The sequence below is a fragment of the Anomaloglossus baeobatrachus genome, chromosome 4, assembly GCF_048569485.1.
Source record: "Anomaloglossus baeobatrachus isolate aAnoBae1 chromosome 4, aAnoBae1.hap1, whole genome shotgun sequence".
Classification (NCBI taxonomy): domain Eukaryota; kingdom Metazoa; phylum Chordata; class Amphibia; order Anura; family Aromobatidae; genus Anomaloglossus; species Anomaloglossus baeobatrachus.
The window spans coordinates 508,699,608-508,712,863 of record NC_134356.1 but is presented as its reverse complement, the minus strand read 5'-3'; the positions used below and the strand labels follow the sequence as shown (position 1 = coordinate 508,712,863).

Sequence of the window (13,256 nt, the reverse complement as noted above, 5' to 3'; positions counted from 1 at the left end):
GCTGATTACTAAAGTGATTCAACATCTCCCCTTCCTTTTCTAGCGTTCTTGGCATGTGGTGCTTGGCTGTGGGTTGGACACTTAGGGGTAGATTCCTTAAGACTGGCTGCAGTGCGTGTTGGCTTTATGCCGTATAAGGGTATGTGCGCACGTTGCTTTTTACCTGCTTTTTACCTGCTTTTTTGCTGCTTTTTCTTCTGCGCTGTTTAATGCCAAAATGGATGTGTTCTTCTATTCAAGCAAAGTCTATGGGAATTTGGGTTTCTTGTTCACACTATGTTGTTCAAAATGCTGCCTTTTTGAGGCAGAACTTTGGTCAAAAACTCAGCTTTTCAAAGAAGCAACATGTCAATTGTTTTTGCCATTTGGGTTTTGCACTGCAAAGCTGAGTTTTTGACCAAAGTTCTGCCACAAAAAGGCAGCATTTTGAACAACATAGTGTGAACAAGAAACCCAAATTCCCATAGACTTTGCTTGACAAGAAGAACACATCCATTTTGGCATTAAACAGCGCAGAAGAAAAAGCAGCAAAAAAGCAGGTAAAAAGCAACGTGCGCACATACCCTAAGATGTCAAATTCATTGAGTCGCATGTCACTTAACGAATTCAGCACAATTTTTGAGTGGAGTGTGCCACCATACGCAGCACCAAAATACTACTCCAGTTAGGGGTTAGGGCAGGGGTCAGGAACCTTTCTGGCTGAGAGAGCCATGAACGCCACATATTTTAAAATGTAATTCCGTGAGAGTCATACACACCGGGGGGAAGCGGTGGTGGAGCAGTTCAGAAGGTCCCAGGAGGCAGGGTAGCAGGGTAGGCGATGCTGCGGGCACAAAGGAGGGGGTGTCGTGGCTCAAGAGGGTCAGTGTGCAAAGGGTCGGTGATACTTCTGCAGGCTACTGGGGTTTCATGGTGGCGGGCGCCATTGATCTGCCGGTGGGTTTCTTTGAATCTCCCGCAGTTGATAAGATCAACTTCAAGAAAATAGCCGCGGCGCATGCGCAGATCGACGCAATGTATTTCAAGAAAATGGCTGCAGAGTCCTATCTGCGCACACGCTCTGCTGCCATTTTCTTGAAGTTGATCTCATCACCTGCAGAAGATTCAAAGCAGCCCGCAGATCAATGGTGCTCGCTGCCGCAACACCCAACGAGCACTCAGTATCGCTGACTCTGCGCCACCACTGCCGCCTGAGTAAGCCATATGTGGTTTGTAAGATGCACCCCCCATTTTTCCCCCAGTTTTGAGGGGAAAAAAATGCGTCTTACAAACTGGAAAATATGGTATTTTTTTTTATTATTAAAGATTTGTCTGCAAGCCATAGATTCCCGACCCCTGGGCTAGAGTAACATTTCTGGAGTAGACAATGCCAGCACTTTTAATTGAGATAACTCCGGCACACTACTAATTTTCCCATAAGAATCAAGGAGACATGGTAGATTTGAAAAATCTTTTTTCTTTTATTTTGCTTGTGAGGTAGTGAAAAAGGTGCTGTACATAAGTCCGCCGACGTTTCGGCCAATCGGCCTTCCTCAGGTCGGACAAAACTGGAAAGCAGCAGGAGAAGAAGCAAAATAGAGGTAGATATATTAGACCGTATGTACGAACAGTAGGGTGAGCACTGTTGTATGCAGGAACATCACATGTAGTTCTACTGGGAATAGTGACTCACTATAGAGGGGATACCTCTTGTCAATCGGAAACAATAGAATATCGTGGTCCTCTGGTGGCCGTTCTGTGACTACCAGAAAATAGGTATGGAGGGTCACCAAGTTACGTCAAAAATGGCCAGCAACCATTATTCTTAGGCGTTCACAAATCTTGTTATTCCAAAGTAGCTGTAGCTCCAGTAAGCGTTCTAGGATAGGGGCTGGAGAAGGGTATGTGGAATAAGATAGGGCCTGACCCGGGTAGTGACCTATGATTCCAGGTGCTAAGGTATGGGAGAGGGTCCCAGGAGATAGGGGGAATCCGGGCAACTACCGGCGGGTGTCAGAGGTGCTGGGTAACAGGACGCGCGGTCCAGCTACCCAGCACCTCTGACACCCGCCGGTAGTTGCCCGGATTCCCCCTATCTCCTGGGACCCTCTCCCATACCTTAGCACCTGGAATCATAGGTCACTACCCGGGTCAGGCCCTATCTTATTCCACATACCCTTCTCCAGCCCCTATCCTAGAACGCTTACTGGAGCTACAGCTACTTTGGAATAACAAGATTTGTGAACGCCTAAGAATAATGGTTGCTGGCCATTTTTGACGTAACTTGGTGACCCTCCATACCTATTTTCTGGTAGTCACAGAACGGCCACCAGAGGACCACGATATTCTATTGTTTCCGATTGACAAGAGGTATCCCCTCTATAGTGAGTCACTATTCCCAGTAGAACTACATGTGATGTTCCTGCATACAACAGTGCTCACCCTACTGTTCGTACATACGGTCTAATATATCTACCTCTATTTTGCTTCTTCTCCTGCTGCTTTCCAGTTTTGTCCGACCTGAGGAAGGCCGATTGGCCGAAACGTCGGCGGACTTATGTACAGCACCTTTTTCACTACCTCACAAGCAAAATAAAAGAAAAAAGATTTTTCAAATCTACCATGTCTCCTTGATTCTTATGGGAAAATTAGTAGTGTGCCGGAGTTATCTCAATTTTTACTGACTGTTTTTCTCCAGAGCACCTACACAAGGTGAAGCGAGGTCTTTTTCTCACTAGCACTTTTAATTAACTGGATGGACAAGCTTGGCCACACCTCATGTTGCCCTGCTTATTCAGATTTTGGTGAAGCTGTTTCAAACTGCCGTGAAAACGTTAAAAGTTGCAAAATTTCCGAACTTCTTTTATAGAGCTATAGTTTAAATTACATGAAAAAGACAAAAAAGACATCAGAGGTGGAGCCACAGCTAAATCGACTGTGAAAGCACCAGTGAAGCTGCTTCAGGAGAACGACCGCCAGGTTTTCCCTGAAGCCGCTTCACCTAGGAAAACTTTGACGGATGTCTCGGGCGCCGTGTGCACATACTTGACCAGGTTTCACATGTCCAACAATCATGGTTCAATTTCCAGTCCAGCCAAGGGTCTCCTGAGACTAACTTATTAGCCACATTTATGCCTATGAGGCTGTTAAGCTTTACTCAGGAGACAGTCGATACTTGGACCATTAATTGTCCAAGCAAGAGTTTTTCCTTTAGGGCTGCTTCTCACTTGCGAGTTTCTCGCAGTAGAGCAATGCGAGAAAAACTCGCATTGGAATCGGACACATGTTAGTGAATGATTCAGCTCTCATCTGCGATTTTTTTTCTCAGTCCAAATCGGACTGAGAAAAAAATCGCAGCATGCTGCTTTTTTCCGAGTTTCTCGCACCATTTGTCCCAATGATTTCCTATGGAAGGGGATTAAAAGTAGGATCACACATGCGCACCAGCGTTCACATTTGCGAGTGTGGCAGTAACTTCGCTCATTAAATATTCAACAGATGAATGTGACATCACATTCCCAAAGGTAAATTAAATGACACATGTGTAATAGCTTTTATATAATTAAGATGTTGCATGAAACTAGCATCGCAAACGCGACACACACGCGAGCAAAAAAGCATCGCACTTGCGTTGCACTCGCACCTAACGTGAACTAAAATCAGCCGAGTTTTTTTCAGCCCAGTCGGACCGATTTTACTCGCATAGATGTGTTTCCAGCCTTAGATCACAGAATGGCACATTCAATTATTTACATGCATTCCAGCACCATCTTTGTTACTTTAGTCAGTGTCTTGTAAAAATAACTTACTGGACGTTGGGGCTCACATAACTTTCTCTAGCACCAACACAGCCAGGTGTAAATGTCCTAATATATAGCTAGGTCTGGTTAAAGTTGCTTTTTTATTTTGATAGTTTTAATCAGTTTTTCACAATTTTTTTTCTTTATTTATTTATCTTTTTTTTTTCTTTTTTTTTTAATGGTTAGTATTTTTGTGAATAGACATAACAATTTAAGCATAGCCTATGTATGGGTGTTATACCAGGAAAAAAAATGAAAGTTCAGGGTTATACCTCCTATATTGGTATTCTTAAAGGAGTTTTTTCAGGCTTAAAAGTTATTCTTTATCCAAAGGATAGGGGATAACTTTCAGATCGCTGAAGTCCAAAAGCTCTAGCCCTCAGCTATCCTGAGAATCGGGTGCTGAAGCCATGGTCCCCAGCTATCCTGAGAATCGGGTACTGAAGCCTTGGCCCCCAGCTATCCTGAGAATCGGGTGCTGAAGCCTTGGGCCCCCAGCTATCCTGAGAATCGGGTACTGAAGCCTTGGCCCCCAGCTATCCTGAAAATCGGGTACTGAAGCCTTGGCCCCCAGCTATCCTGAGAATCGGGTACTGAAGCCTTGGTCCCCAGCTATCCTGAGAATCAGGTACTGAAGCCTTGGCCCCCAGCTATCCTGAGAATCAGGTACTGAAGCCTTGGCCCCCAGCTATCCTGAGAATCGGGTACTGAAGCCCTGGCCCCCAGCTATCCTGAGAATCGGGTACTGAAGCCTTGGCCCCCAGCTATCCTGAGAATTGGGTACTGAAGCCTTGGCCCCCAGCTATCCTGAGAATTGGGTACTGAAGCCTTGGCCCCCAGCTATCCTGAGAATTGGGTTGAAGCCTTGGTCCCTAGCTATCCTGAGAATTGGGTACTGAAGCCTTGGCCCCCAGCTATCCTGAGAATTGGGTACTGAAGCCTTGGCCCCCAGCTATCCTGAGAACTGAGTACCGCTATGGCCCCAGCTATCCTGAGAACTGGATACTCAAGAACCTTGGCGCAGTGGTCAGTGATGTACAGTATTAGGCCTTGTGCAGACGGTGCGTTTTTGATGCATTTTTTAGTGCACTTTGCGACACAAATCTGCATGTCTATCCTTATGCCAGTAAAGTCAATGAGAATTCTGAAGCACTGTGCGCACGTTGCTTCTTTTTTCCTTGCAGTTTTGGGTGCAGAAAAAAAGAGTCAACATGTCAGTTGTTCGTGCATTTTTTTCCTGTGTTTTGTAGTCCTTCCAATCATTGATTTCAGTAAATTTAACAAGAAAAAAATCAAAATGCGGGTAGAGTGCAAAAATGGATTCACAAAAATCCTCAAACTCTTATTAAAATGTAAGTTTTATTAATAGTTATTAAAATAACCCCATAGACACACAAACAGATAACAAACCAGGGTCAAATAACCCCTCAATTGGTTGATACAAAACAAAGGGATAGAGAGGGGGGCGGGGAGGCCCTGATGACCCTCAATAATATCAGTGTCCCTACCTAACAACGGAGGGTGTGACAGCTTAAGTTCCCGGGCGCCCCCGTTCTGCGTCGACTAGCCCTTTCCCTCGCCCTAAAAATAAAAAAAAAAAAGGGGGGGGAGGGAAAATGGGTAGGGGGGACCCGTCCCAAAAGGTAGAGAAAGGGGAGTTAGGGTCTAAAAATGTACATATATATATATATATATATATATATATATATATATATATATATATATATAATATACACGTCTTTTATAGTCCCTGACCTAAAACAATTTAAATGTACAACCACACAAAAAGTGAAAAATCAATAATAGTGCACAATTTAGCTCATATACTAATCTGTAACATTAGGATGTCACAGAAAGAGCCACCAGAATCCTTATGTATATGTAACAGGACTGGGTAAGCCGCAGGCAAATTTTCTACCACCCACTGATGTTAATGTCCTTACAATGGGTGCCAATAGCCCCCGTTATAGATACTATTGATAAACAACATGTCATGCTTACAGCTATGGATCACCACCATACAGGATTTGCTGTGTCTCCCCAAGCCTCCTGAGGAACCTTTTATTGGAAAGGAGAAACACGTTAAGGCTAGGCAGGGATGAAGACCTGCTTTTTCTGGGAAGTGACTATTTTCTATTCCCTTTTTTGTCCTATGTTTTTCTCGCTCATTTCCATAGCTAAGGATGCCGCCCAGTGCTCCAGAGGTCCCCCGCGCATGCCCAGTGCAACTCTCGGGGGACTGTGCACAGTGTGACCGCTGGTGACGTGATTGCGCAGGCGCGGGACTATGGGCGGCGCTGTGATTGTCCTCAGCAAGTACCTGCCCATAATCTCGTGCCCGCGCTTCTCAGTCTGCCTCCACCGTTCTGCACTTTAGTGCTTGTCACTTTGCAAAAGACAATGTGTGTCTTTGTTTCTTTTTACAGTTTTTTTTTTTACTGTGTACTTCAGTAAGCTTGTCTCTGCGTCTCCTCTTGATCGGTGGTGTGCTGCTCCTGCCATCTATTTCCTGCTCCAGGGAAAAAGAGAATATCTTTGTCGCTCCATTGGGAGACCCAGACAATTGGGTGTATAGCTACTGCCTCCGGAGGCCACACAAAGCACTACACTTAAAAGTGTAAGGCCCCTCCCCTTCTGCCTATACACCCCCCGTGGGATCACGGGCTCCTCAGTTTTCATGCTTTGTGCGAAGGAGGTCAGACATCCACGCATAGCTCCACTGTTTAGTCAGCAGCAGCTGCTGACTATGTCGGATGGAAGAAAAGAGGGCCCATACTAGGGCCCCCAGCATGCTCCCTTCTCACCCCACTTTTGTCGGCGGTGTTTGTTAAGGTTGAGGTACCCATTGCGGGTACGGAGGCTGGAGCCCACATGCTGCATCCTTCCCCATCCCCCTTAGGGCTCTGGGTGAAGTGGGATTTTACCGGTCTCCAGGCACTGAGACCGTGCTCCATCCACAGCCCCTGGAAAATCTGCTGGATATGGAGCTGAGTATCGTCAGGGACATGGCCCTGCTACATCAAGGTACTCTGTGTCCCCATACAGACGCAGACACACTGCAGCATTGCTGAGTGTGTTAGTGCGCCGGGGACAACAGCGCGCGCGCTGGTGCCACTACTCACTACAGCTCTGCTGAGTGAGTCTATGTATTGCGAACTGCCGCGCCGGCCGCTGCTGTTAGTTTAAAAAATGCTGCGGCGCGGCTGGGACTTGTGGTGCGCCTTGGACTTCCGCGCTGGCCGTGCATGTATGACGGCCGCGCTTATTAATCGAGTCCCCGGCTTTTGCGGCCTAGTTTCGTTTCGTTCCCGCCCCCAGGCCTGCCATCAGGGGAAGGGCGGGACGCTGTACAGAATGTCAGCGCAGAGGGCTGGAGTCTATTTACATACTCCAGCCCTCACACTGGGCACAGTGGGACACCAGTTTCCCGCACTTTGTCTGCGGCACGCCCACGGTCCGCCCCTCTTCACAGAACGCCGGCAGCCATTCCTGTGGTGCAGTCTGAGCTGGAGAGGGGAGACAGGTTCTGGGAGACCCAGACACGGGATTCTGGCGACCACACACCCGCGTTTGAGCGGGCGGTAAGCGGCACCTCTGGTGCTGACCCCACTTAGTGCCGAAGTGTACATTTGTATTTTTATGCTTGCATGCTATACATTGCACTGTACGGTCGCTAGTGATTCTTGGCTATATACCCTCCTATATTGCTCAGAGGAGACAACAGCATGTCATCCGCAAAAAGCAAGGGTGCCAAGGCACAGGCTTTCTATGCTGCTTGCACCGCATGTGAGGCTACTCTACCTGCAGGTTCCACTGATCCCCACTGTGTGCAGTGCTCGGCCCCTGTGGCAACTGCTCGGCCGGGGCCTCTGCTAGAGGTGACCCAGGGCGAACCACCTGTGAATACTGTCCAGGTGACGGGGACAGAGTTTGCAGTCTTTGCTGATAGATTGTCTGTGACTATGACTAAAATTCTAGAAACTTTGCAGTCTAGACCAGTAACTCAGACCAGGGGCACTGTTGACTCATTGCTCCCTGGTCCCCCTCAATTGGAACAGCTCCGCGCTCCGGGGGTGTCCCATGCATCCCAGGGTGAAGGCTCTGACACGGACGACAGTCCCAGACAGCCTAAGCGAGCTCGCTATGAGCGGCCCTCGACTTCATCACACTGGTCAGGGTCCCAGCAGGAGGACTCTCTGTGTGATGAGGCGGAGGTAGCTGATCAGGATTCTGATCCTGAGACCGCTCTCAATTTGGATACGCCTGATGGTGACGCCATAGTGAATGATCTTATAGCGTCCATCAATAGAATGTTGGATATTTCTCCCCCAGCTCCTCCGGTGGAGGAGTCAGCTTCACAGCAGGAGAAATTCCATTTCAGGTATCCCAAGCGTAAATTAAGTACTTTTCTGGACCATTCTGACTTTAAAGAGGCAGTCCAGAAACACCACGCTTACCCAGATAAGCGTTTCTCCAAACGGATTAAGGATACACGTTATCCCTTTCCCCCTGACGTGGTCAAAGGCTGGACCCAGTGTCCCAAGGTGGATCCCCCTATCTCCAGGCTTGCGGCTAGATCCATAGTTGCAGTGGAGGATGGGGCTGCACTTAAAGATTCCACTGACAGACAGATGGAGCTCTGGTTGAAATCCATCTATGAAGCTATCGGCGCGTCGTTTGCTCCAGCATTCGCAGCCGTATGGGCACTCCAGGCTATTTCAGCTGGTCTTACACAGATTGACACGGTCACACGTACATCTGTTCCGCAGGTGGCATCCTTAACCTCTCAAATGTCTGCATTTGCGTCTTACGCGATTAATGCTGTCCTGGACTCTACGAGCCGTACGGCAGTGGCGTCAGCCAACTCCGTGGTTCTACGCAGGGCCTTATGGTTAAGGGAATGGAAGGCAGATTCTGCGTCCAAAAAGTGCTTAACCAGTCTGCCATTTTCTGGTGATCGACTGTTTGGTGAGCGTTTGGATGAAATCATTAAGCAGTCCAAGGGTAAGGATTCATCCTTACCTCAGCCCAGACAAACCAAACCCCAACAGAGGAGGGGACAGTCGGGGTTTCGGTCCTTTCGAGGCTCGGGCAGGTCCCAATTCTCCTCGTCCAAAAGGACTCAAAAGGATCAGAGGAGCTCAGATTCTTGGCGGGCTCAGTCACGCCCAAAAAAGACAGCCGGAAGACCCGCTACCAAGGCGGCTTCCTCATGACTTTCGGCCTCCTCTCTCCGCATCCTCGGTCGGTGGCAGGCTCTCCCGCTTTGGCGACGTTTGGCTGCCACAGGTCCAAGACCGTTGGGTGAGAGACATTCTGTCCCACGGATACAGGATAGAGTTCAGTTCTCGTCCTCCAACTCGATTCTTCAGAACGTCTCCGCCTCCCGACCGAGCCGATGCTCTTCTGCAAGCGGTGTGCACTCTAAAGGCAGAAGGAGTGGTGATCCCGGTTCCTCTTCAGGAGCAAGGTCACGGTTTTTACTCCAATTTGTTTGTGGTTCCAAAAAAGGACGGATCTTTCCGTCCCGTTCTGGACCTAAAACTTCTCAACAAGTACGTGAAAACCAGACGATTCCGGATGGAATCCCTCCGCTCCGTCATCGCCGCAATGTCTCAAGGAGATTTCCTAGCATCAATAGACATCAAGGATGCTTATCTCCACGTGCCGATTGCTCCAGAGCATCAGCGTTTTCTACGCTTCGTGATAGGAGACGAAAACCTTCAGTTCGTAGCTCTGCCTTTCGGTCTGGCGACAGCCCCACGGGCCTTCACCAAGGTCATGGCAGCAGTAGTAGCAGTCCTGCACTCTCAGGGACACTCTGTGATCCCTTACTTAGACGATCTGCTTGTCAAGGCTCCCTCTCAAGAGGCTTGCCAACACAGCCTGAACGTTGCGCTGGAGACTCTCCAGAGTTTCGGGTGGATCATCAACTTTTCCAAGTCAAATCTGACCCCGACCCAATCGCTAACGTATCTTGGCATGGAGTTTCATACTCTCTCAGCGATAGTGAAGCTTCCGCTGGACAAACAGCGTTCACTACAGACAGGGGTGCGATCTCTCCTTCAAGACCAGTTACACCCCTTGAGACGCCTCATGCACTTCCTAGGGAAGATGGTAGCAGCAATGGAGGCAGTCCCTTTCGCGCAGTTTCATCTGCGTCCACTACAATGGGACATTCTCCGCCAATGGGACGGGAAGTCGACGTCCCTCGACAGGAACGTCTCCCTTTCTCAGGCGGCCAAGGAATCTCTTCAGTGGTGGCTTCTTCCCACCTCTTTGTCAAAGGGAAAGTCCTTCCTACCCCCATCCTGGGCGGTGGTCACGACAGACGCGAGTCTGTCAGGGTGGGGAGCGGTTTTTCTCCACCACAGGGCTCAGGGTACGTGGACTCAGCAAGAGTCCACCCTTCAGATCAATGTTCTGGAAATCAGAGCAGTGTATCTTGCCCTACAAGCCTTCCAGCAGTGGCTGGAAGGCAAGCAGATCCGAATTCAGTCGGACAACTCCACAGCGGTGGCATACATCAACCACCAAGGAGGAACACGCAGTCGGCAAGCCTTCCAGGAAGTCCGGCGGATTCTGACGTGGGTGGAAGACACGGCATCCACCATATCCGCAGTTCACATCCCAGGCGTGGACAACTGGGAAGCAGATTTTCTCAGTCGCCAGGGTATGGATGCAGGGGAATGGTCTCTTCACCCGGACGTGTTTCAGGAGATCTGTCGCCGCTGGGGGATGCCGGACGTCGACCTAATGGCGTCCCGGCACAACAACAAGGTCCCAGCTTTCATGGCGCGGTCTCACGATCACCGAGCTCTGGCGGCGGACGCCTTAGTTCAAGATTGGTCGCAGTTCCGGCTACCTTATGTGTTCCCTCCTCTGGCACTGTTGCCCAGAGTGCTGCGCAAGATCAGGTCCGACTGCCGCCGCGCCATCCTCGTCGCTCCAGACTGGCCGAGGAGGTCGTGGTACCCGGATCTGTGGCACCTCACGGTAGGCCAACCGTGGGCGCTACCAGACCGACCAGACTTGCTGTCTCAAGGGCCGTTTTTCCATCGGAATTCTGCGGCCCTGAACCTGACTGTGTGGCCATTGAGTCCTGGATCCTAGCGTATTCAGGGTTATCTCAAGAGGTTATTGCCACCATGAGATAGGCTAGAAAACCAACCTCCGCCAAGATCTACCACAGGACGTGGAAGATATTCTTATCTTGGTGTTCTGCTCAGGGATTTCCTCCCTGGCCATTTGCATTGCCTACTTTTCTTTCCTTCCTACAATCCGGTTTGGAAAAAGGTTTGTCGCTAGGCTCCCTTAAAAGGACAGGTCTCAGCGCTATCTGTATTTTTTCAGAAGCGCCTAGCACGACTTCCTCAGGTACGCACGTTCCTGCAAGGGGTTTGTCATATCGTCCCTCTTTACAAGCGGCCGTTAGAGCCCTGGGATCTGAACAGGGTTCTAATTGCTCTCCAGAAGCCGCCTTTCGAGCCTATGAGGGATGTTTCCCTTTCTCGCCTTTCACAGAAAGTGACTTTTCTTGTAGCGGTCACCTCTCTTCGGAGAGTGTCCGAGCTAGCAGCGCTGTCATGCAAATCTCCCTTCCTGGTGATTCACCAGGACAAGGTGGTCCTGCGCCCGATTCCGGAGTTTCTCCCTAAGGTGGTATCCCCCTTTCATCTCAATCAGGATATCTCCTTACCTTCTTTGTGTCCTCGTCCAGTTCATCAATGTGAAAAGGATTTGCATTTGTTGGATCTAGTGAGAGCACTCAGAATCTACATTTCCCGCACGGCGCCCCTGCGCCGATCGGATGCACTCTTTGTCCTTGTCGCTGGTCAGCGTAAAGGGTCGCAAGCTTCCAAATCCACCTTGGCTCGGTGGATCAAGGAACCAATTTTTGAAGCCTACCGTTCCGCGGGGCTTCCGGTTCCCTCAGGGCTGAAGGCCCATTCTACCAGAGCCGTGGGTGCGTCCTGGGCATTACGGCACCAGGCTACGGCTCAGCAGGTGTGCCAGGCGGCTACCTGGTCGAGTCTGCACACTTTTACCAAGCATTATCAGGTGCATACCTACGCTTCGGCGGACGCCAGCCTAGGTAGACAAGTCCTTCAGGCGGCGGTTGCCCACCTGTAGGAAAGGGCTGTTTTACGGTCCTGTCACGAGGGTTATTTTACCCACCCAGGGACTGCTTTTGGACGTCCCAATTGTCTGGGTCTCCCAATGGAGCGACAAAGAAGAAGGGAATTTTGTTTACTTACCGTAAATTCCTTTTCTTCTAGCTCCAATTGGGAGACCCAGCGCCCGCCCTGTTTTCTTAGGGATTTTTGTTTTTTTTCGGGTACACATGTTGTTCATGTTGAATGGTTTCAGTTCTCCGATGTTCCTTCGGATTGAATTTGTTTTTAAACCAGTTATTGGCTTTCCTCCTTCTTGCTTTTGCACTAAAACTGAGGAGCCCGTGATCCCACGGGGGGTGTATAGGCAGAAGGGGAGGGGCCTTACACTTTTAAGTGTAGTGCTTTGTGTGGCCTCCGGAGGCAGTAGCTATACACCCAATTGTCTGGGTCTCCCAATTGGAGCTAGAAGAAAAGGAATTTACGGTAAGTAAACATAATTCCCTTCTTTGTTTACTTACCGTAAATTCTTTTTCTTGTAGTTCCGACATGGGAGACCCAAACCATGGGTGTATAGCTACTGCCCCCGGAGGACACACAAAGTTACTACACTCAAAAACGTGTAGCTCCTCCCTCCTAGCATATACACCCCCTGCTAGCCAGATCTAGCCAGTTTAGTGCAAAAGCTGAAGGAGGACATCCACCCACAAGAAGAGACAGAGTAAAATCCGGAAGAACCGGAACCTCTGTCTACAACAATAACAGCCGGTGAAGACACACGGAACAAGAAACCTGCCAACAGGCAATAGGGAGGGTGCTGGGTCTCCCATGTCGGAACTACAAGAAAAAGAATTTACGGTAAGTAAACAAAATTCTCTTTTTCTTTATCGTTCCTTCCATGGGAGACCCAAACCATGGGACGTTCCAAAGCAGTCCATGGGTGGGAATAAACAGACAACTGAGAAGCAGGCAAACCTAACTTCACAAATGGGCGACAGACGCCGGAAAAATGCGTCTGCCCAAGCCCACGTCTGCCAAAGCATGAGCATGCCTTGGGAAGTGCTTCGAAAAAGTATGCAGACTAATTCGAGCTGCAGTCTGACAGACCTACTGAGCCGTAACCTGGTGCCTGAAAGCCCAAAAAAAAAGGCGCCGACAGGTCTGACCAAATGTGCTCTGATCCCCGGCGGGGAAGGCACTTGAGTACACTCGTAGGTCTCGGAAATGGTCGACCTAAGCCAACATCAGGGTCGGCTTAGATGCCGAGAGACCGTTACGCTGACGAACAGTCAGCACCAGAGAGGTGCACCGCCTAATAACGGCGGTGCGAGACACATAGATCCGGAGCGCCCGCACCAGATCC

General features: G+C 49.4%; 1 protein-coding gene across 1 annotated transcript in view; it reads left to right on the top strand.

The window, feature by feature from the left end:
- Positions 1 to 13,256, top strand: part of C4H15orf40 (chromosome 4 C15orf40 homolog) — a 41,519-nt gene that overhangs the window by 16,847 nt on the left and 11,416 nt on the right. The window lies entirely within an intron of this gene.